The sequence below is a fragment of the Eptatretus burgeri genome, chromosome 11 (genome assembly GCF_056783735.1).
Source record: "Eptatretus burgeri isolate ZD-2024b chromosome 11, Ebu_testis_v1, whole genome shotgun sequence".
In the NCBI taxonomy this organism is placed as follows: Eukaryota; Metazoa; Chordata; class Myxini; order Myxiniformes; family Myxinidae; genus Eptatretus; species Eptatretus burgeri.
In genome coordinates, this window is record NC_140971.1 from 65,156,331 (window position 1) to 65,180,608 (window position 24,278).

Sequence of the window (24,278 nt, forward strand, 5' to 3'; positions counted from 1 at the left end):
TGAAATGTGTTTTGCCCAAGAGAGATCATGGCTGATGGTGAGACCCAGGAGTTTGAATGACTGAATGCAAGAGGATTGTTAAGAAAGTAGATAGGGGGTGGGGGGGGGGTTGTTAGACGGTCTTTTCAAACAGAGATGGTGAGAATGTGGGATTCGACCAGCTTGTGCTTCTTTTTTTTTTTTAAAGGTCTAAAGACTTGGAAGAGGCTGCAGCCTGCTTGTCTGAAGGATGAGGAATGTCAGAGCACAGGGTGGACTCATCAGCTAATTGACAAAGAGGGGTTTCCAGAGAGTCAGAGAGGTCATTGATGAAGATCAGGAATAAAACTGGGCCCAGAACACTGCCTTTTGGGGCACTCCAGCCTTGACAGAGAGATGAGATGAAACAATTCTGTTGAGTGCCACGTTGGTTACGAGAGTAGAGCAAGTCAGTAAGCCATGTGTGGAGTTGGCCTTGGATGCTATAGGCAGACAGTTTGGAGAACAAGACAGGATGCCAGACTGTATCAAAAACATGAAATATATCCAAAGACAGCCCTGATCTAATGTCTGTTATTGAGGGCCTTCGTCCATCCATTGTTGGGTGAATCGAAGCAGCATGTCCAAGGTGGAGTGACCTGGTCTGAAACCACATTGGTGATGTGAGATCAGATTGTTGGAGAAAAAGGAAGATTTCATAAAGAAAGATTTCAAAAGTTATGGACGGATTCGGACAAAACTTTTAGACAGGTTGGGTTTGTGACAAGGCCAAATTCATTTGATTTGGGTGAAGAAGATTTCATAAAGATGTGGATGCGGATACAACAATTTTTGAAGTGGTTCTTCATAATTGAGAGATTGGGCCAAATACAAAACATAGCACAGTATTTCAAAACGTTGTGGAAGGATTCGGATGAAACTTGGTGGATGAGTTGTCGAAGTAACCAGAACAAGCTGATTCAATTTTGGTTCAGGTCCAGATGCAGATCCGGCCTATTGATAGGAAACTAAACGTAAACTGTTCAGCCTGGCACAAGTATTAAATCGTGGCAAAAAAGAAAAATAATGACTCGTATTTATTTACATTGCAAAGTCCTGCCTTGGAATGTTTTCCTTTTTTTTTTTTTTCCTTTTTTTTTCTTTTTTTTTTCTTTTTTTTTCTCTTTTTTTTTTTCTCCTGCTTCATCATCATCATCATCTTCTTCTTCGTCGTCTTGTTCTTTTTTTTGGGGGGGAGGGGGGTGCCTTTTCCTGTTTTGGTTCCATAGTCACTGACGGAGCCTAGAGCCTCTGGCCACCTCATTGCATTCAGCTCTTGCAAAATATCCTCCGTCAATCCCAATTTTTAAATGTTTGCTTATTTCATAGAATCCTTTTTTGATTATTTTCTTTTTTTAAACTACACTACCGGTCAAAAGTTTTAGAACACCCCCATTTTTCAGTCTTTACTGAAATTTAAGCAGTTCAAGTCAGTGAATAACCTGAAATGGTACAAAGCTAAGCGGTAAACTGCCAGTGGTTAAAAAAAAGAAAAGTTTAGGTCACCAAAAACTGAAAAATAATGTAAATTTCAGAGGTGTTAAAAAAGGCCCTTTTCAGGGAACAAGTAGTGGGTTAGCAACTGCAGCTGTTCTGCAGCAATGGAAGTAAATTAAGCCTTTAAAGTTGATGCAAACAATTCCTACAGGTGTCCCAACTTTTGCTGATTAGTTGCAAGCCCTCTGTTTGTATCAAAGCAGTGTTGTAACAGATTGTGTTGCTTCACCCTCTCAAGCATTATTTGGACAATATTGCACTGCAGGAAGTAGTATAATGGTGAGTAAAAGAAAATTAACAAAGGGAGACAGACAGACCATTATAACCCTTAAAATGTAGGTTTTTCCTTTGGAGAAATTGCCAAGAAGGCAAGGTGTCAGTGAATACAGTTTCCTACACCAGAAAACTGGAGGAAACTCTGACAGGAAGAGGTCTGGCAGACCCAAAGCCACAACACAATCAGAACACAAGTTTCTGAGAGTCAACAGCTTGTGTGATAGGTGGCTCACAGGACAGCAGCTTTAATCACAGCTTAACACTGGTTGAAATAAGTAAGTCTCAGTTTCAACTGTGAAGAGAAGACTTTGAGCTGCAGGTTTGACAGGTCGGGTGGCAGTAAGAAAGCCATTGCTAAGATGGAAAAATAAGAAACAGAGGCTTGCCTGGACCATGAAGCACCGCCAGTGGACTACTGAATACTGGAAGAAGGTCTAATGGACCGATGAATCAAAATTTGAAATCTTCGGTTCATCACGCAGGGTTTTTTGTATGCTGTTGAGTAGGCAAAAGGATGGTTCCTCAGTGTGTGACACCAACTGTCAAACATGGAGGAAGAAGCGTGATGATCTGGGGCTCTTTTGCTGGATCCAGATCCGGCGACTTTCACAGAGTGACTGACACCCTGAACCAAAAGGGCTACCACAGCATTTTGCAGCACCATGCAATACCCTCTGGTCTACGCCTCGTTGGTCAGGGGTTCATCCTGCAGCAAGATAATGACCCAAAACATACCTCCAGGCTTTGTCAGAATTAACTTAGAAGAAAAGGACAAGATGGTGGGCTTCAAATTATGGAATGGCCAGCACAGTCTCCAGACTTCAACCCCATCGAGCTGGTTTGGGATGAACTGGACAGAAGTGTGAAAGCAAAGCAAATTACAAGTGCAACACATTTGTGGGAACAACTGAAACAGTGTTGGGAAGAACTTTCCAAACAATATTTGATTTCCATTGCAGAAAGAATGCCACGAGCATGTTCGGCTGTTGTATCTGCAAAAGGTGGCTACTTTGATGAGTCAAAAATTTAGATTAAATTTTGTTCAACAAAACGATTCCATGATTTCTTTTTTATCTGCAATTGTTAAGCCTGGTGTTGGCTTCGTGGTTAGGGTGGGTGTTGGGATCCGAGGTTCCTGAGTTCAAGCCCCGTTGGCCGCTGAATTAAAATACACCAGGAGGTTGACTCAGCCTGTGATCCTTCCGAGGTCGGCAAAATGAGCACTAGTGTACTGGTAAGGGGGACACTGCATCGGCGGCATAGCCGCGTCCCAACCAATGATGCAACCAGCAGCCACAGGCTGCACTCGATAGAGAGATCTGCAATTGTTTATTTGTTCTATGCTTTAATTTCATCGTACATTGAAGCATTAAAATGCTTGAATTTCAGTAAAACACTGGAAAAATGGGGGTGTTCTAAAACTTTTTACCGGTAGTGTATATAAAATAAAGCTTTTTGCAGCATTGCAGTGGTAGTTGCAGTTCAGTTGTTTTGACTTCTAAAATCACATTCTCTTCTTCCACAGCAGTGCGATATGCAATTTCTTTGTTTGCAAGTTGACAAAATGCCTTCCTTTTGTAACACCACCACTTCATTCCCAGATTTACGGGCATGGCGGCACAGGCAGCCCCATTTGCTGCGCCTTAACGCATACTTATTTCCATTCAGCCATCACCGTCATTGCCCTTGGCAAAGTTTCACGGATGGCGTTATATAAATCTGCCCGAAAGGAAAGATTTTGTCGCTTTCTGCATTTTCCTCGGTAACCACAACAAAGTCTACCTTCTTTCAAAGCCAATTGATTGGAGAGGTGTTTTAATCCAATCCTATTTCTTTATTTTTTTTAACAGCTGAGCAATTTTTGCCAACAGTGTGGCATTCTTCTAAATCCATTTGCCATACATAACCGATGCAAATAAAGTATTCTTATTGATGTGGCGAGGGAGGCAAGTTAAGGGTTCGTGGCAGCATGCGTGAGCCCAACTGATTTCTCCACCGTGCGTAGAATAAGTAACGTTGATGAGAAATGTTTGTCTAGTTCTTCCTTCGGAGATTGAGCAGCGAGTTTTCCGCCACAATGATGCATCATGCATTTGTAAGAATAAAATATAATGTTCTCTTGTCAGGTCGATGACTTGTTTACGACCTCTGCCCACCGAAGGTGGATGGAGGTTATGTTTTCACACCTGTCTGTCTCTGTATTTGTGTCTGTCTGTCTCTGTTTGTTGGTTTGTTTGTGTGCAGGATATCTCAAAAGGTTTTTTGGACGGATTCAGATGAAATTTGGTGGGCATTTTGGGTGTGTGACAAGGAGGAAATAATTATATTTCGATGAAGATCTGGCTACGGATCTAGACACTAGAATTTTTAAAGTGATTCTTCACCATTGAGAGATATGGCCAAAAACGATATATAGCACGATATCTCAAAAGTTATGGACGGATTCGGACAAAACTTTGCGGATAGATTGGGTGTGTGACAAGGACGAATTGATTTGATTTTGGTGAAGATCTGGATCCAGATCCGGGTGGAGTTATGCGCTCTACTGAGTGCCATTCTAGTTTGTTTAGTTAGTTATTTTTGAGAACCCAGTTGCTCATTTGGAAACCGCAGGTCATCGTGAGGCCCTCCTGGAAATGCAGGTTGCCCTGAGTCATTGGTATTACTTTGATTTGGTTGCATATCATAAGCATGCATCCTCCATTAAGAGGAGTGTCAAAGGTGTCCGTTTAAGTTCATTAAATTGGCGTTCATGTCAGTATGATGGACTTTGTTAAAGACCTTTGCCGTCACCACCACGACAATAAACTGCAAATTGATTATCAGGACTAGAAAAAGAAAACTGCAGAGCAAGATACCATTCGAACCATCATGACTGTGTTGTATGCATATCTCATGAATGATCCATATGTTTACTAGCTCTGATTTGTTTGTTACACCCAAAAAAACAATGAAGTTTGGTTTATCAAACCAAATCAACAAACCAGAATTATTAGCCCTGCCCCCACGCAGCAGAAAATGGTGTTTTGCAATTGTGTGCGTGCGTGCGTGCGTGCGTGCATGTGTGTGCATGCGTGCGTTCGTGCGCGTGTGTGTGTGTGGGCGTCGGCCGTAACTTCTTTTTTTTTTTCCTTGTTTTTTTTTTAACCATTTGAACTTTTGTCATCAAATTTTCAACAAAGCTTTATTATGAGAATATGGAGAAGACAAATTTAGAATTTGGTGAAAAGGTCAAATGTACCGTTTACCATACAGAAGAAGTCAGAATACAAAGCGGATGCTTTTTTTTTTTTGCATTTTCAGATGCTTTCTAGTTTTGAATTGCTTTTAGATCAGATGTATGCATTGTGGACTCACTTAGGCCAAAGGCCTGGAAAATCTATACTAACTAGAAGGCTGTGTGTGTGTGTGTGTGTGTGTGTGTGTGTGTGTGTGTGTGTGTGTGTGTGTGTGTGTGTGTGTGTGTGTGTGTGTGTGTGTGTGTGTGTGTGTGTGTGTGTGTGTGTGTGTCAGTGTGTCTCCTCCATAACTCCAAAACTGTAAAACCTCACAGCCTGAAACTTTGCATGCCTACTAAGAAAACTCCACTGAAGTGCAAGAATGAAAATTGTGTTTGGGTGAATTAAAACACACCTTTTGAAGATGATTAACGGCCTTATTTAATTATATCATTCATCAGGCGATCCTTGGCCACCTCGCTGTCTGGGGTCTTAAGTCGTTTCCTGGGTAACCTCGCTGGGGTCTGAAGGCGCCATGTGTTTTTAACCTGCTCAACTTTACCTTGATTTGGAACAGGCCGTAACTTGTAACAAGCTGTTCATCATAGCTACGAATTGCTGGGTACATTGCAATGCTCATAAATGCCAGGAGACGTCAGCATTCGTTGTTTTATTTCATTTCCGCATATGGGTTCGTCATGAGTATCTCTGAAACAAATTACAAAATTTAAGCTCCAGAATCGAACTTGCAAGCAGTTCTGACTCCGAGAAAAGTGTTCAATGTCTAATTCGGACATATGTGACATTTTGGGCATTTCGGGGAGGTTTATGTTTAATATGACGGATCGGTGATTGTCAATTGCGTGCCAAGGGAGCCGTTTCATATAGACTTTCATTGGAGTGCTTGCTTGAATGCTTAAGCTACTTGGTGAGCGCTCTCCAAGCTGATTGGTTGTTCGTTTCGGGAAAAAAGTACATGTGCTTTCAATCCCACATCGATTTGATGTACGTTTCCGCCTTTGTTGGGTCCCGTGGTGCCATGCGGTGGGTGACTGGAGGTATCTTATCCAATGAAAATGTGCAAGGATCACTTTGTACAATCTCCGTTTGTAATCCACCTTTCACTGTGACATAGATACGTATTAAAAAAAACAATAAGGTCAATCTGACCAGGAGTTTGCTATTTTTGTTCTCGCAGTGAAGGCATCGAGAATAGATCGACATTTTGTGTCCTCTGGCTTGATACATTTTTTAATTGAATTTTCCTAATAACCCACTTTAAATCCTCTTTCAAAGGATGCTGTTTCAAGGGAAATATTTGTGTTTGTCGTTTTTATCCCCCGCCGCGTGGCGGAAGGGGGATATTGTTATCACCCGGGTCGTCCGTCCGTCCGTCCGGCTGGCTGGGCGTCAACATTTATCGCTGGGAGTGCGATAACTCATAAACTGTTCGCCATATCGATTTGAAATTTGGGGCACACATGCACCACCTGAAAAGGAAGAACCCTATTGATTTTGGGCGTGGCCGGCTCCAAGATGGCCGACTGGGGCGGCGTCAACATTTATAGCTGTGAGTGCGATAACTCATAAACTGTTCTCCATATCGATTTGAAATTTGGGTCATACATGTACCACCTGAAAAGGAAGAAGCCTATTGATTTTGGGCGTGGCCGGATCCAAGATGGCTGACTGGGGCGGTCGTCCGGCTGGCTGGCTGGGCCTCAACATTTATGGCGTCAACATTTATAGCTGTGAGTGCGATAACTCATAAACTGTTTGCCATATTGATTTGAAATTTGGGTCACACATGTACTACCTGAAAAGGAATAACCCTATTGATTTTGGACGTGGCCAGCTCCAAGTGGCCGACTGGGGCGGCCATCTTGAAAAAAGTTTTTTTCGCCATATCGATTTGTAATTTGGGTCTCACATGCACCACCTGAAAAGGAAGAACCCTTTTGATTTTGGGCATGGCCAGATCCAAGATGGCCGACTGGGGTGGCCATCTTGAAAAAAATGTTTTTTCGCCATATCGATTTGTAATTTGGGTCACACATGTACCACCTGAAAAGGAAGAACCCTGTTGATTTTGGGCGTGGCCCGATCCAAGATGGCCGACTGGGGCGGCCATCTTGAAAAAAAATTTTTTGTAATCAATGGAAAACCGCTTATTTGATTTCAATTATTTTTTAATGGTGGGGGATTCCCCATCTCTGATGGTATATTTATTTTCTTGATGTGTGTGTACATTTGCACGTGTGTATGTACATGCACTGTTTTACCACAATGGCATTTGGCACTGGTGTGCGTGCGTGCTCGTGCATGTGTACGTGCAAGTTGCTGTTGCCTGCTATCTCCACATGTGGGTGGGTTTCAGAAGGTGAAACATAGACCTACCATGTCTCAAAGTATCCACCTCCGTGTGTGTGTGTGTGTGTGTGTGTGTGTGTGTGTGTGTGTGTGTGTGTGTGTGTGTGTGTGTGTGTGTGTGTGTGTGTGTGTGTGTGTGTGTGTGTGTTGTTCATTAGTATCTTCCCATGTGGCTTCCAGAATGTGGAATTGAGTCCTCCCAGGGTGGGCTCAAAGTATCCACCTTCATTTCGGTAAGGGGTCACGATTCATGGACCAAGCTGTGAAGTTTTTTGCCGAGAGCTCTCTACAGGATCGTCATAGAGCCCCGGACAGTTTCCAACTGTAGTTTGTTTGAAATATAATATTCCCAGGGATGGTTTTTAATATGTCTGTGGGATTCTTTATCATCATTCCCATAGCTCCAACCTTCACTGGTACAACTTTGGCATCCCTCAGCTTCCTCGATCTTTTCACTTCATTCTTGAGGTCTTGGTATTTGGTCATTTTCTTGATTTCTGCATTGTTTTGTCCAAAATCACTGGTATTAACACCTCACTTAGGGCCCTGTCACACCTTGATGTTTTAGCCAGCAATGGCAACGTATAAAAACGTATGTAAAACGTTGGCGTACGCTGAAATTTTGATGTTTTTTTTTTTAAGTTTTTGGCGTATTTTTTTTTGTAATCAATGGAAAACCGCTTATTTGATTTCAATTATTTTTCAATGGTGGGGGATTCCCCATCTCTGATGGTATATTTATTTTCTTGATGTGTGTGTACATTTGCACGTGTGTATGTACATGCACTGTTTTACCACAATGGCATTTGGCACCGGTGTGCGTGCATGTGTACGTGCAAGTTGCTGTTGCCTACTATCTCCACATGTGGGTTTGTTTCAGGAGGTGAAACATAGACCTACCATGTCTCAAAGTGTGTGTGTGTGTGCGTGTGTGTGTGTGTGTGTGTGTGTGTGTGTGTGTGTGTGTGTGTGTGTGTGTGTGTGTGCGTGCGTGCGTGCGTGCGTGCGTGCGTGCGCGCGCGCGCATGTGTACGTACAAGTTGCTGTTGCCTGCTTTCTCCACATGTGCGTGGGTTTCAGGGGGTGAAACCGAGACCTACCAGGTGTGTGTGTGTGTGTGTGTTGTTCATTAGTATCTTCCCATGTGGCTTCCAGAATGTGGAATGGAGTCCTCCCAGGGTGGGCTCAAAGTATCCACCTTCATTTCGGTAAGGGGTCACGATTCATGGACCAAGCTGTGAAGTTTTCTGTTCTCAAAGTTTTTTGCCGAGAGCTCTCTACAGGATCGTCATAGAGCCCCGGACAGTTTCCAACTATAGTTTGTTTGTAATATAATATTCCCAGGGATGGTTTTTAATATCTCTGTGAGGTTCTTTGACATCATTCCCATAGCTCCAACCTTCACTGGTACAACTTTGGCATCCCTCAGCTTCCTGGATCTTTTCACTTCATTCTTGAGGTCTTGGTATTTGGTCATTTTCTTGATTTCTGCATTGTTTTGTCCAAAATCACTGGTATTATCACCTCACTTAGGGCCCTGTCACACCTTGACGTTTTAGCCAAAAATGGCAACGTATAAAAATGTATGTAAAACGTTGGCATACGCTGAAATTTTGATGTTTTTTTTTTTTTAAGTTTTGGGCGTATTCATAACGTGTTGGTCGTATGCATAACATATTAGTAACGGGCGCATAACGTTTCGTTGTGTTATTGATAACTTTTACCAACGAATGCTTAGCCTGTTGGTGGCGTTCACAACCTATGCCCAACGATAGTTTAACTTACGCATAGCGCGCTAAACGTATCGCCGGCGAACTCGTGGCGTAGCCTGTTAAAAACCTGCCGGACGCCGATTTAAATCATAACCGCCTGAGAATTTGAAGTGTCAACATCACAGTCACACCTTGACGATTTTGCCAGCGTATGCCGGCCTATGAAAAATGTGTCTAAAACGCTAGGCGCACGTCAAATACGGTATAGGTAAGTTGTGTATACGTTAAGAGTAGGCTGGAAAACAATGAAGTACGCTGTCATATTATGTGGTACGTGTAATACGTCGTGAAATTTCAAGCATGCTGAAAATTTTACATCTTACTCGGCGTATGGCTAACACGTTCCGCATGCGTTGTCATATGTTCCTGGCACGCTTCGCGATCGTTTACACACTACGGACACACGTTACTTGGAGGTTACTCATAAGTCGAAACGCGTCATAGTAATATTTAACATACCCGCAACCTAATTTTCAACCAATGGGTAACGTCCCCTTTTAACCTATGAGTAGCGTGCTCTGAACCTATTTTTAACGTGCTTGAAACCTATGAGTAACGTGCATTGAACCTATTTGTAACTTGCCTTGAACCTATGAGTAACATGCGTTTAACCTATGTGTAGCATGCTTTGAACCTAAGTATAACATGCTTCTAACCTTTGAGTAACATGCTATGAACCTATTTGTTACGTATCTAAAACGCACATTGTCGTATGTAGACGAATTAGATTGACGTCTTCCGGACAACCACAGCACTTACTGAACGTGTTTCTAACGTACATCTACCGTGTAATGGCGTATTGGCAGCGTTAAGGGGAATTGGTATATACAAATGGGCTTCACAAGAGGAACCCATCATTGTTCCAGACTCCATGTTGAGTAGATGTCAATGCCAGTAGTATCAGTAGTAGTAATACTATTAGTCGTTGTTGGTGTGCGTGACAGTAGTAGTAGTAGTAGTAGTAGTAGTAGTAGTAGTAGTAGTAGTAGTAGTAGTAGTAGTAGTAGTAGTAGTAGTAGTAGTAGTAGTAGTATGTCTATGTCAGTAGTAGTATGTGAGCGTGATGGGGAGGGTGTGGGTGATGATGGATCCTCTTATCGTCCACGAATAGGAGACTACCTTGCACCATTGTTCGATGTTCTTTTTCGGCTATTTTTTTCCTCATTCCCACGATGAAATATTTCTTTGTTTTACTTTTTAAAGTATTAAAAATGACTTTGACAAATGCATAATGTACTAGTAATGAACACAGAACGCTTCAATAACTTATAGATAAGTTATACCAACGATTGTGTATCGTGTTTTAGTCGTCCACAACCTATGCCCAACGATAGTCCTTCGTATGCAAAGCGTAATAATTCCCAAGCACGTTATTCATAGATTATAAGTCACGGATACCCTAAACATTACTTTGATGTGTTTCGACGTATGAGGAACTTTCAAGTAGCGTGTTGCGAAGTGTGAACAACGTTCGTGTAGCGTGCTTACAAAACGTTACTCATAGGTTAGAAATAAGTTTCAGGTACGCGAATGTTACCTCTACATGTTTCGACATATGAGTAACATACAATTAACGTGTGTCAACGATCGCATGACGTGCCTACAACTTATGGCCAGCGAAGCGGAACGTGTGAGCCAAACGCCGAGTACGTCGTAAAATTTCAAGCATGCAAAATTTTTTAGACAACCAAAAAGTACAACGTTTTAAACCAGCGTAATACAACCTATGGTAGTGTTTTTCAGCGTGCACCTAACGTACACATAACGTACCCATAACGTATTCGACGTGTGCCAGCGTTTTTGAAAAGATTTTCATAAATCCGCATACGCTGGCTAAATCGTCAAGGTGTGACGGCCCCTTTAGCAATGCCTTCTTTCTTTTTTGTACCTCAGTATGATATCTGGTCGCAATGCTTTGTTTTCGATGTTCTTGCTCGATGTGATCATTAGGTCATACATGAGCGCGACTTTCATGTTTGCAGTCCATGCTTTTGGTTAATGTTCCCACAAATTTTCTGGAACTGGAATATCAAAGTTTTTGCAGATGTGCCTGTGGTTAACATTACAAACTATGTTGTGTGTACAGCTATTCTGACATGACAATTTTTTTTAAATTTGTGTTTGGTTATCAAGCATAACATATCACTCCTTTTGCTAATGCCACCTCAACCCCTCACCTTTCTTATTTTTTTTTCTTCCTCCCCCCCCACCCCCACTCTGTCTGTCCCCTCCTCACTCCCCCCTCTGAATAAAATGCATCTCTCTCTCTCTCTCTCTCTCTCTCTCTCTCTCTCTCTCTCTCTCTCTCTCTCTCTCTCTCTCTCTCTCTCTCTCTCTCTCTCTCTCTCTCTCTCTCTCTCTCTCTCTCTCTCTCTCTCTCTCTCTCTCGCTGTCTCTCTCTCTCGCTGTCTCTCTCTCTCGCTGTCTCTGTCTGTCTGTCTGTCTCTCTCTCTCTCTCTGTCTCTCCCTCTGTGTCTCTCTCTCTCTCTCTCTCTCTCTCTCTGTGTGTCTCTCTCTCTCTCTCTCTCTCTCTCTCTCTGTGTCTCTCTCTCTCTCTCTCTCTGTGTCTCTCTCTCTCTCTCTCTCTCTCTCTCTCTCTCTCTCTCTCTCTCTCTCTCTCTCTCTCTCTCTCTCTCTCTCTCTCTCTCTCTCTCTCTCTCTCTCTCTCTCTCTCTCTCTCTCTCTCTCTCTCTCTCTCTCTCTCTCTCTCTCTCTCTCTCTCTCTCTCTCTCTCTCTCTCTCTCTCTCTCTCTCTCTCTCTCTCTCTCTCTCTCTCTCTCTCTCTCTCTCTCTCTCTCTCTCTCTCTCTCTCTCTCTCTCTCTCTCTCTCTCTCTCTCTCCCCCCCCCCCCCGACGCAGCTGATCATCCGCACGTGCGTGCAATCATGAGTGTGGTTTCTCGGCGTCTCTTGGTGGTGCGTAGCATGTTTCGTTCCTTTTTTTTCTCGCTCCTTTCTAAAACCTTTTGGTTTTTCTATATCGCTTCTTGTATTGTCCCATCTCCTGAGCGAAAGAGAGAGAGACGGAGCCCACAGTCCGGTGTTGGGAGGTTATCAACCGGTAGTCTGGTGAGGCCGCCAGCGGATGTTTTTTTTTCCATTACTGTGGTTGTGTTTTTGGTGTTTAAAAGACACTATTTTTTCGCGGAGCTCGTCAACGAGTATCCCTTTGTGTGTTGAACATGGCGGGCGAAGGTTTCCGCATCGCAAATTACGAGGCGTTAACCCGTAAACACGGACTTGTCTGCACTCCTCCTCGTGAAGTGAAAATTGAAAATGTTCTCTTAGCGATTGGAAACATAATAAATCGGTTCACATCACATCCGTACAGCCTCTCACATGGACAAAAAACTTGGCATATTTGTCTCAGATGTGCACATGGTGAATTCTGTTGTGGAACGAGGTCTTTTCGTCGAGCCGGACCTCTACCTCACTGTATCCTCGTTACAAACGCCGACGACGAAAATCGATATCACCAATGTCCTGCCGTTCATCAAGAACGAGGAGTTATGTGCTTAGTTGAGAAGGTTCGGTACAGTAGTATCAAAAATTACCATGGTGCTGTTACACTCGAGCAGTGGAAAGTTTAAGCACGTAATGACAAGGTTCATACGGGTCCTTAAAACCCATAAAAGTCCAACATTTCTGAGTTGTACAAGTTAAGTACTTAAATGTCCTTAAATTTCAGGAAAATGTTCAAAAGTCAATAAAAATCAGGTTTTCCTGTTATTTGGTGAAGGGTGTTTCATTTTCCTCGCACTAGTATTCTAAACAAGGACAAATGTGTCCACGAGCAGCGTCCTAAAGGTTTTGTCGGCTAGAAAAAAAAAAACAACTTCCGATATTTTGTCACATGCCTTGATTAAGCCAAAAGCGAAACGCATCATAATGTATTTACGTATTTACGAAATAAATAATGTATTTACGAAATTACAATACGATAAATGGAATAAGCTTTGAATAGTAACGTGAACTTAGTGACGTGAAAAAAAACTGTTTACCGGTTAAGCGGCATGGTCGCATTTCATTCCCGCCCACTCATGCCAAAGCACGTGGCTTTGTTTTTGCGCGGCTGCCGAAGTGGTCACGTGTCTGCATTCGGGTCATCTCGGCAAACTTCGGCCACCATTGCGATCACTGTCATCACGATAAAAGAGCTGAACAATACGCCTATTATATCCATTATCATCGGCATTTATTGAATTTGTTGACCCAAATTTATATGCACAATACATCAAAGGATGCCTGGACAATGCTATTTCCAAACTACCTGGCTTGATAAACCGGAATTCAAAGGATGGTTGGAGAAAGATCCCGGATGTCGATCTTCTGCTCGTTGTCGTGTGTGCCGCAAATCTTTCTCTGTGAAAATCTTGGGAGTTTCTGCCGTCACCGTCCATGGTGAAGGACAAAAACATCTACAAGGTGAGTGAAACTGTGTTTGCGTATTCTGATATATGATCAACGATCTTTTGGGCATTGAGTGATTGACCAAATTGTCTCGCAGTATGCATGGTATCTGGTATGTATTTGATTACAATGTAAATACATACCTGGTACTTTTCTATTTTTCAGCTATGAGGTCTGTAGGTTCAACTTTGGGTGGAATGGGAGATTATTTTAATACGGGAGCTGCGACAACCTCAGATGCAAATCCAGCACGTACTGCCCCTGCTCCTCAGCCTGCTGCCCCTCAGGCTGCTGCTCATCCTGTTTGAGTGCCAGCTTCTTCTAGACCTGGACATGGTGGAACACAGACTCAAATAGCAGAAGTGCTGTGGGCAATTCAATGTGTCGAGTCGCATTATTCCTTTCGTTCGTGTGAGGGAACTTCTGATTTATTTAAAAGGATGTTTCAAGGGCATCCTGTTGCCAAAACATTTGCCTGCGGTGAAACAAAAAGTAGATATCTCTGCCAATTCGGGCTTGCTCCTCACTTCTCTTCTCTTCTCTTCTAAAGAGTCGCATAAATAAAGACTGAATATGTTTTGCTGTTCGATGAAAGCATGAACACAAAGACTAAAAATAAAAAATTAGACATTCATGTCAGACTTTGGCATCATGACCAAGTCCACACAAAATACCTAACATCACAATTCATTGGTCATGCTGCTGCAACTGATTTATTGGAACACTTCAATGCATCAACTTCTAATCTACGTAGAAGTGGTTTGTTGCAGGTATCTATGGATGGCCCTTCAGTGAATTGGTCTTTTTATGACAAATTGGGGAAAGAAATTAAGGATGAGTGTGATATGGGCCTGATGAATATTGGGAGCTATGGCCTCCTTGTCATTCTCGGGGCGTTCCAGACCGGTGCTCGTGAGACTGGTTGGGATCTTGGTGATATTCTCTCCAGTCCATACAACCTGTTTAAAGATACCTATGCCAGGCACGATGATTTTACTGATGCAACTGGGTGTAAAGACTTCCCATTGAAATTTTGTAAGCACAGGTGGGTTGACAATGGTCCTGTTTGCAGCAGAGTTATTCTATTGTGGCCTCACCTGAAGTTATTTGTTGAGGCATATGAAAGCAAGAAGAAGCCAAAACCAACCAGCAACTCTTACACAACTCTGCATGGTGAAATGAATGCTAAGCTATCTGTTGCAAAACTGTCTTTTTTTCAGGTCAGTAGCCAGTGCAGTTGAACCATTTTTAGCCTTGTACCAAACAGACAAGCCAATGGGTCCCTTGCTTGTTCATGATATTGAGAGACTTGTCAGAAATTTGTTAGAGACGTGTGTTAAGCCAGTTGCATTACAAAATGCTTCTACTGCATATGACTTGTTAAAGCTGGATCTTGAAAAGGAAAGGGTAGAAAACAAAAAGATTGAAGTTGGTTTCAAGGCTGAAAGTGAACTGAAGTCCCTCCTGAGAACCAAGGCCATCGGTGAACACCAGGTGTTTCAGTTCAAAGAAGAACGTAGGCTATTTGTGGGGAAATGTGTCAACAAAATCTTTGAAAGGTGTCCTCTTAAGTATAGTTTAGCCAGAAATATGGCTTCTCTGGATCCCTGATGGTGACTGATCAAGAACACTCAAAGTCCAAATTCAAATGCCTGTTGGAAAATTTGGTGACTGAACACAGTTGATGGTGATAATGTAGATATGTTGGTTGCGAGTTACAAAGAATTACTGCAGGATGTAGCAGGGTGTGAACTGAAGTCTAGGTTCAAGGACTTCAAGGTTAAAGATGACGGGGTAGATGTGTTACTCTATGAATGTGTGAGTAAAAACAAGAAGTTTGAGAAGTTGTTGGGGGTAGTTCGTAAAGTGTTGCTAGTTTCCCATGGTCAGGCATCTGTTGAGAAGGGTTTTCCCTCAACAGACAGATAGAGAAGCACAGCCTGGGTGAAGGCATGCTTGTGGCACTGAGGCAGATCATTGATTATTTTGAACTGGTAGGTGGAATGCTCAAAGTTGAAATCACAAAGGAACTGCTATCCTCAGCCTCCAGTTCTTGACATAAATACCATCAATATCTTGAAGAAGAGAAAAGAAAGAAAGGGCAAGAAGCCATCCAAAGAAAACGAAAAATGGTTGAAGATGAAGTGGATGGTTTGAAAAAGAGAAAGAAGGTGTTGGAAACTGACATAGAAGGTCTGACCACATTGTCAGAAAAATATGCAGACGAGGCTGAGGCAAAAGGTGGCAAAACTAGCCACAGTCTTCTGGTAAAATCAAATGCTCTCAGGCACTTGCCAAGCAAAAACGGGGGGAACTCGAAGTTCTAGAAAGAGAAATTGAGGAGAAGGCTAAATCCTTGCCTGCTATGTCCTAATTGGATATTACAATGACATGTAGCTTACAAAATGTACTGTTCTGAAGTGTAAAAGCAGTCAGGAGCTGCTGCAACTTTGCAGGTGGCAGCACCGACAATAACATTTTAACATAACACATTGACATTGAGAGTTCTGCCATCTGGAAACTTGTGACTGCTCCTGGCTGATTCTACAGTAACCGTGAAGTGAATTTGCCAATTGGCTGTGTGGCGCGTTGTACCTTGTTGACTGAATAAGCTCCTGCTATGTTCTGTATGTTCATTATTAAAATAGATTTTTTGTAAACTTACTATCTTTGTTAATTTCTAGGTGACTCACCTCAATTTACCTCTGGAATTTGTAGGATGTGGGCCTTAAAAAGGAGTTATTTTAGCCCTTAAAAGTCCTTAAAAAGTCCTTAAAAAATACATCTCAAAATAAGTGGGAACCCTGAATGACATTCAAAAGAGTTGTGCACATGATACTGCCTGAAAATGTGAAACAGTTAAATGTGGTTTTTAGTGCGAAAATTGACAACCATGTTTATAAAATGTATGCCTCCACGTGTCTTATCTATACGTCATATATGTCATATCTATGTCATGTCATATAGACGTGTCATATCTGCGGGGCGTACGGGCACGTGAAAAATTCCTCTCCCAACGTGGCTACGTCATCAGAAAGGCAACAACAGGAGATAAGAGATCCTCCTCCCCCACCTCCTGTAGAACGAGAAACGATCGATCCCTCCCGCCCCCCTCCTGCTGGTGGGCAGGAAGAGAATGACCCCTCTCCCCTATCTTCTGGGGAACGAGAGGCGGTAGACCCCTCCCCCCGACCTATCGGCGGGAGAGAAAAAGACCCCCCCCACCTATGGTCACATGCGAAGAGCACCCCTCCCCCCACCTATGGGGGGAGAGAAGAAGACTCATTTCCCCATACAGTACAGGACAGTACAGATAAAAACATGGAGGTTTTCATAACAGTTGCCCAGAAAAAAGGTCAAAAACGTTCATGTTTAGGAGTGACTGAGGGAAAAGAAATGCATAATAAGATCCAGGCTGTGTCGGTCTCATCAGACCTTCAAGATGAGTCAAACATAGACAATCTTGTGGTACCGGAAAGAACACGAGGACCGGTGCAAACAGTGAGTAACCCGTTTGTACCACTCGCTGATACCAACAGAGAGAGTGAGGTTCGTACAACTCAAGATGACATGAGTGGATGTTTTTACAGGCAGATTCTCTCCAATGAGTTTGCAGAGGAGCATGCCAATAAGAAAGAAAAATAATCAGATAAGATGGGGACCCCCCTTGGAGGAAACTGTTAATCCGTCCAAGGCTGAATATATCAAGGGGGAATCTTTCCATGGAAAAGATGCTGAGGGAGATGCTGCATGTAAAAATGTAGTCAGAAGTGTCTATAAATAATACAGATCTCGTTGACCCTATTGATATCAATGGGTTTGAATTAAATAATGAACAAGTAGAGAACAACAAAGATCAAGAGGTTAGTCCTAACAAAACCTCTTCCACCCCATCAGTCAGCACTTCATGTTCTCAAAATTGCGAAGATGGGGGGAATACCATTGAGGTTTCCCAAGAAGATGTCATTCAGTTCCTTGACAAAACTTTTAGGAAAAGACATGTTAAAATCAAGGATTTTTTCCCAGATTTACATGCTTTTCTTAAAACTGCAAAGGATATGGTCCATGAACCCAAAAAATGTCAGAACCCCAATTTCAACGGTTAAGGAAGTGCACCACTAAGGCTGGAAAGGAACTCCTCGAGTAAAAGAAAACTTTGAATAAGAACAGTATGGAGATGAAGGTAGCATCTTTAAACATCAATGGAGGCCGCAGCTGTGTGCGTCGCCTGTAGGTGTTTCAACTTTTTGAGAACGTTAAAATTGATGTGTTAATGCTACAAGAAACACATGCCAATCAATCCTCTGAGGCTGAGTGGCGCAGAATATGTAAAGGTTGTCACCTTTTCTCTAGTGCTCTGGAAGAGGCTAAAGCAATGTGTGGCAGTAGTCTTGCATCCTAGACTCCAACCCTTAGAGATTGTTTATAGAAGGGTTTGTAAGGGGTTTTTGATTTCTGTTGACTTAATTAGCAGTAATCAAAATATCAGTATAATTAATGTATACTGCCCCAGTGCTAGCTCAGAAAGAACTTTCTTCCTTTACAAGTTGTCAGATTTTCTAAGTTCTATTGACTTTACTACATTAGTGTGCATGGGAGGAAATTACAATTGTACCCTCAACCCTGGGCTTGACAGAAACACTCCTGAACCCTTCCCCCCCCCCCCCCCCGCAGTGCAAGATCATTGGCACAGCTTATAATGAAATATAAACTTGTAGATATTTGGCGATCACAGAACCCTAACACCCGTCAATATACATGGGTTTGTTCTTCAAAAAAAATCAAATCACCATGGGCCGCCGAGACAGACTGTATGTGAACCAAGGAATGGTAAATCTCGCGAAGAGAACATGTACAAGTCCGTCGGGGTTCTCCGGCCATCACATAGTTGTAATGATTTGTGCATGACCGTTTCACTCTTGTAGAAGTGCATACTGGACTTTTAATGTCAAACTTTTACAAGATGTACATTTTAAAGATGCTTTTTGATTAGTATGGGGAAAATTAGAAATGGAAAAACATTCATATTTAAACATTAGACAATGGTGGGACTGCACAAAATCCCAAGTTCGTGTTTTTTGTCAGCAATATTGCTTGTACACCACTAGTAATGCATCTTGTTTGATATCTGTGTTAAAATCTGAAATACTTGACCATGAACAAAAAGCTGGAACATCTGTTAAAAATGACCAGCAATTGACAGAAAAAAGACCCTACTGGCCGAACTGGTGAAAGAGCATGCAGCCAGAGCACTTGTCCACCTCAGGATGAGCAAAATACGGCTGGACATACCAAACAAGGATTTCTTCAATTTGGAGAAGGCTACCAAAACTTCCCAACAGATCCATAGCCTTCGCTCTCCTGAAGGTGTTCTCCTGACTTGCCAGAGTGATATTAAGAACTCACTGCAAAACTTTTACTCAAAACTTTTTTTCACCTAGAATGATAGATAAGGCTTTGGCAAATGGAATGATTGACTTTCTTCCATCCCTTTCAGAAGAGCAGCGACACTATCTCGAGGGTGACATCTCTCTTGAGGAACTCAGTGTGGTGCTAAAACAAATTGAGGATGGAAATGCCCCTGGACTGGATGGGCTCCCGGTTGAATTATATAAAGTTTTCTGGGACATTTTAGGCCCTACTCTACATGAGATTCTCCTTGAAAGCCTTGATCATGGTGAACTACCATTAAGCTGCAGGAGAGCAGTCTTATGCCTCCTTCCAAAAAAAGGTGACGCAGCAAATTACAAATTGGCGGCCTGTATCATTGCTCAATACGGATTATAACATCATGTCAAAAGTGTTTGCAACTTGTTTAAGACAAGTCATCTCTTTCCTGATTGGCGAAGACCAATCGTATTGTCAGGTCAGGTATGGGAGCATGTGCCAGAACAGCGCGTCGCTGCGTCCACTTTCCGCCGGTACTCCAGGGGCCTCCGTCTGGCCATCCCCCAGGCAGATGCCAGGCCCATCCCCATCTCCTTGAGATGATGGTCAACCTGCTGCAACCATGAGGCACGTGGTCGGCCCACTGGCCTCCTCCACTCATGAGACTCCCTCGCTGAGAGAATCTGGTGAGCAGGATCAGCGTCAGGAAAACGAGCCACATGTCCATACAGCCGCAGCTGACGCTCACGGACTATGCAGGTAACAAATCTCATCCGAGTCTCTCTCAGCAACCGCTCGTTGGACACAAAATCCGACCAGCGATAGCCAAGGATTCTCCGAAGAGACCTGGTACCAAAGGAATTAAGTCTCCGTCTCAGATCCTTGGTCAAAGTCCAAGTCTCGCACCCATAGAGCAAGACTGGAAGTACCAAGGACCTGAAGACTCGGACTTTCGTCCTCCCGCACAGGTACCGGCAGCGCCACACCCCATGATCCAGTGAATCCATGACTCCCCAGGCCCGACCCAGACGTCTATTGACCTCCGGCTCACAACCTGCGGAGACATGAATATCACTGCCAAGGTAAGTGAATCTATCCACGACCTCAACATCCTCACCACAAACAGACACAGACAGGACAGCAGCATCCAAGATGTCACCGAAAGCCTGGATCTTTGTTTTGACCCAAGAAATCCGTAATCCCAACGGCTCCGACTCCTCATTCAGCACCTCGAGGGCCCCCAAGAGGATGTCTAAAGTCTCCGCAAAGATGACTGCATCATCTGCAAAATCAAGGTCCGAGATCTTGACATTGCCAAACGATGCACCGCAACTTGATCTCTCCGACATCCTCCCAAAAATCCAGTCCATACAAGTGCTGAAAAGTGTGGGGGCAAGTACACATCCCTGACGAACTCCAGTAACAACTGGAAATAAGTCAGAGGCGGTACCACCACACTTCACAGCACTCTCAGTACCAGAGTAGAGTTCAGACATCAGATCGATCAGTTTCGGTGGCACCCCACGAAGACCAAGAATCCTCCAGAGGACATCCCGATTCACTGAATCGAACGCTTTACAGAGATCAACATAGGCTGCAAGCAGCCCCTGCCGAAACTCTCGTCTGCGTTCAGTGAGGACACGAAGAGCAAGGATACGGTCAATCGTTGACCTCTTTGGTGTAAAGCCTGACTGCTCTGGGCGCTGGCGCTCAAGCAGATGGTGGCGAACCCTATCAAGAATTATCCGAGCAAAGACCTTGCCCGGCACTGAGAGCAGCGTCACCCCTCGGTAGTTGTTGCAGTCTTGGCGATCACCCTTCCCTTTCCAGAGAGGGACAACAAGGCCCCTCTTCCAGTCAGTTGGGATGATGCCTGTGTTCCAGGCAGAGCACAAAACTGCATGCAACGACGCGAGTGCAGCATTTCCACCAGCCTTGAGAAGTTCAGCATGGATGCCACAGATCCCTGGAGCTTTGCCCCGTTTCAACTGGTTCACCGCAGCCCGTGTTTCCACAAGCGATGGTGGACCACAGTTGATTCGAGGGTCAGCAACAGGGATTGTAACACCCTTGACGTCCAACTCGACAGCTGGGGGATCAGCCTGGTACAACCGCTCAAAGTAACCGGCCCAGCGGGCCTTCACTTCAGACTCCTCTGTCAAGAGCCTACCACTCTCTGCTCGAACTGCAGTGCTCCGAGGGATGGGCTTGGATGAACGTAATGCGCGAATTCCACTGTAAGCGGGACGAGAATCACCTGTCCACAGGTGATGCTCTACCCCCTCACAGATTCCTCGCACATAGCCCTCCTTGTCCACCCTCAGTGCACGTACAGTTTTACGCCTCAGCTCCCTAAACAGCTCAGCTCTGCCATTCAGCCTGGCCCTGCGACTCTGGTCAATGGTATCCAGTGTCCCTTGAGAGACAAAATTCTTCTTTGCCCTGCGGTGAACTCCAAGGCATCCACCGGCAACATCAAGGACGGTGGTCTTGAAGGTGCTCCACAACTCTTCAGGACCCCCAAAGCACCCAGACCCCCAAGTGTCCACTCAGCCTGTTCGCAAACTCCTCAGCTACTCTCTCATCCCTGAGCTTGGCAACATCCAGCCTAGGCTGGGATGGTACCATTCTCCAGGATTTAAGGTGCAGCTTTAGAGTTGCTACAACAAGCCTGTGGTCAGTATTGAGGAACTGAGCACTCCGGTAGACCCTGCAGTTCTGGATCATCCTCCAACGACCGTCAATGAGGACATGGTCAATCTCCTTTGCCACACCGCCAGCGTTGGAATACCAAGTCCAGCGATGAGCTTGCGGGCGCTGAAACCATGAACCAGCCACCCTAAGTCCATGACTTCTTGCAAAGTCAAGGAACTTAGTGCTATTCTGGTTCATAGTTCCTGACCCATGGGGACCAACACACACCTCATAACCATCCCTATCAGTTCCAGTCGATGCATTGAAATCCCCCAAGACTAGAAGTGTATCTCGTCTGGGGCACTGATCAACCACAGACTCGAGTGTGGCGTAGAATGCATCCTTCACGGTAAGATCGCTCGCCTCAGTCGGAGCATAAATAGAGACCAGGGAAATGACACCTAAGGAGTGACGAATCCTTAATCTCATAATACGCTCGTTGACCGGTGTTACCTCAATTATCATTGGGGTCAGCTTATTGGACACAGCTACAGCAACTCCTTGGGTATGGTAACCATCAGAGCGACCAGACCAATAGTAGGTGTAACCACCCACCATTATCTCGCCGCAATCCGGTCTCCGAACCTCAGAGAGAGCTGCAATCCCGATGTCCAAACGCTTGAGCTCAGATGATAACAGAGACAGGTGATCATCCTCTCTTAGGGATAGGACATTCCAGGCACCCACCCGAAGGGACCGCCTCAGGTTAACCCAAGGAGACCGCCGTCTGGTGGACGACACCTCAGCACCACTCCGACACACTCTCCCGCAATCTGACCCAGGGATGTTACCCCGTGGTTTCCCTCCTATCAAAGATTGGGGGTCCCGAAGGCTTTTCCCCAATCCCATCATCCGGTGAGCTGCCCTGCGAAGGGAAGCTGCACAGGAGGTACTCCCACGGAGTGGGTTTTCAGATTTTTTTGCGTTTTTGCGTTTTGCGGAATGAAGCGTTTTACGGTGGCTGGAGTGCAAATCCTGCCACCAACCTCCTAATAAGAAGTAACCCAACTGCAGGAGGACGTCCGCAGACACAGTTGGGCACTAGATATGGATGGCCGTTGGCTCACAAGGAGCTCCTCCGCCCTTTGACAGGTTTTGTTTTTAATCCTGCTGGGTGTCCATATCCAAACACCCTCCTCACCAGAAAACCTGGTGGGGGAGACGGTTTAGTCGCCGACAACCCGACCATGGAACAGGTTAGTACAGGTTTACATGGTACCTGTAGCAGGTCGTATTGTGTTCCTGAGCATTCCATATATGATAATGTATTCCTGGTGAGAGACTTGATCAGCATGGGACAAAATACTTCTCATGCTTTTGGTTTATTACTCCTGGATCAGGAAAAAGCATTTGACAGTGTAGATCATGATTTTTTGTTTGCAGTTCTCACTAAAGTGGGTTGAGGGGAAAATTTCATTTCTGGTATAAAATTATTATATAACAATGCATCATGTTTACTAAAAGTAAACAATAGTTTGTGTCATTCCTTTCCCTTTCAGCGAGGCATCCGTCAGAGCTGTCCACTGTCAGGCATGCTGTATACTCTCTCTGTTGAACCCTTCCTGACTCTGCTCCGGGCTTCCATGTCAGGGGTGTCCTTAGCGGACAACTCTAAATTTGTTATTTCAGCTTATGCTGATGAATTGTGTGTTGCGGTTTCAAACCAGCAGGATGTGACTGAAGTATCTCATTGCTTTGCCAGCCAATTTTGAGCTCTCCTCGTCCGTGAGGGTAAATTGGAGAAAAAAGTGTCGTGCTTTGGTTGTCCTCTAATCCCCTCTCTCAATCACTGTCTTCTTCACCTTCCCCTCTGCCAACACTTCCAAGAGGAATGCAATGGGAAAGAGAAGGGTTCAAATATCTCTATTTTTTGGGGAACTAAAAATTATGAAAAGAAAAATTGGGATGGCTTCCTGGATATTATCAAACAGAAACTGGCAAGGTGAAAAGGAATTCTCCACGTCCTGTCGTTAAAATCACGGGTGACTATCATAAATAACCTGGTGGTTCCAACTATATGGCACAAAGTCATTGCACTCCATCCTCCTAGAGATTTAGTTGCCAACATTCAGAAGGTTCTGATCAATTTTTTCTGGGGAGGCCATCATTGGCTGAAGCCAGATGTGTTGTGCAGGCCCCGACACGAAGGTGGTGAAAGTGTGGCGCACATCCAAAGTCGAATAATGACTTTTCGACTGATGACAATAAAGCGTCTACTGTATAGTGAGTTTGCACCATGGCATCCTCTCACTAATGCCCTGCTCAGACGAGCAGATGGATTGAACTACGACCGGGAACTCTTCCTCATAGATCTAAAGCAGGTCGAGAGGACTCCGCTCCCCGATTTTCATCAGAGCCTTTTGAATATGTGGCAATGCCTAGGAGTACAGCGATTTGGAGGTCTCGTATGATGCTAAAAAGTTTATACATGAGCCACTCTTCCAAAATCCATTGTTCTCTGAAATATCCACCAGCAGGTCATTCATGAAAGTCTTTACCAACAGGAAAATGAACAAAGTACGGGACTTTATGGAGCCTTCCCTGAGACAATGGCTACCTGCCAGTTCTGTGTCATCTCAAGTTGGGTTGCGATCAGTTCGAATAGTGAACAAAGTGATAAAAACAGTAATCTAGAC

General features: G+C 44.1%; 1 protein-coding gene across 7 annotated transcripts in view; it reads left to right on the plus strand.

Moving 5' to 3' along the window:
• Positions 1-24,278, plus strand: part of LOC147017248 (protein FAM135A-like) — a 105,074-nt gene that overhangs the window by 43,731 nt on the left and 37,065 nt on the right. The window lies entirely within an intron of this gene.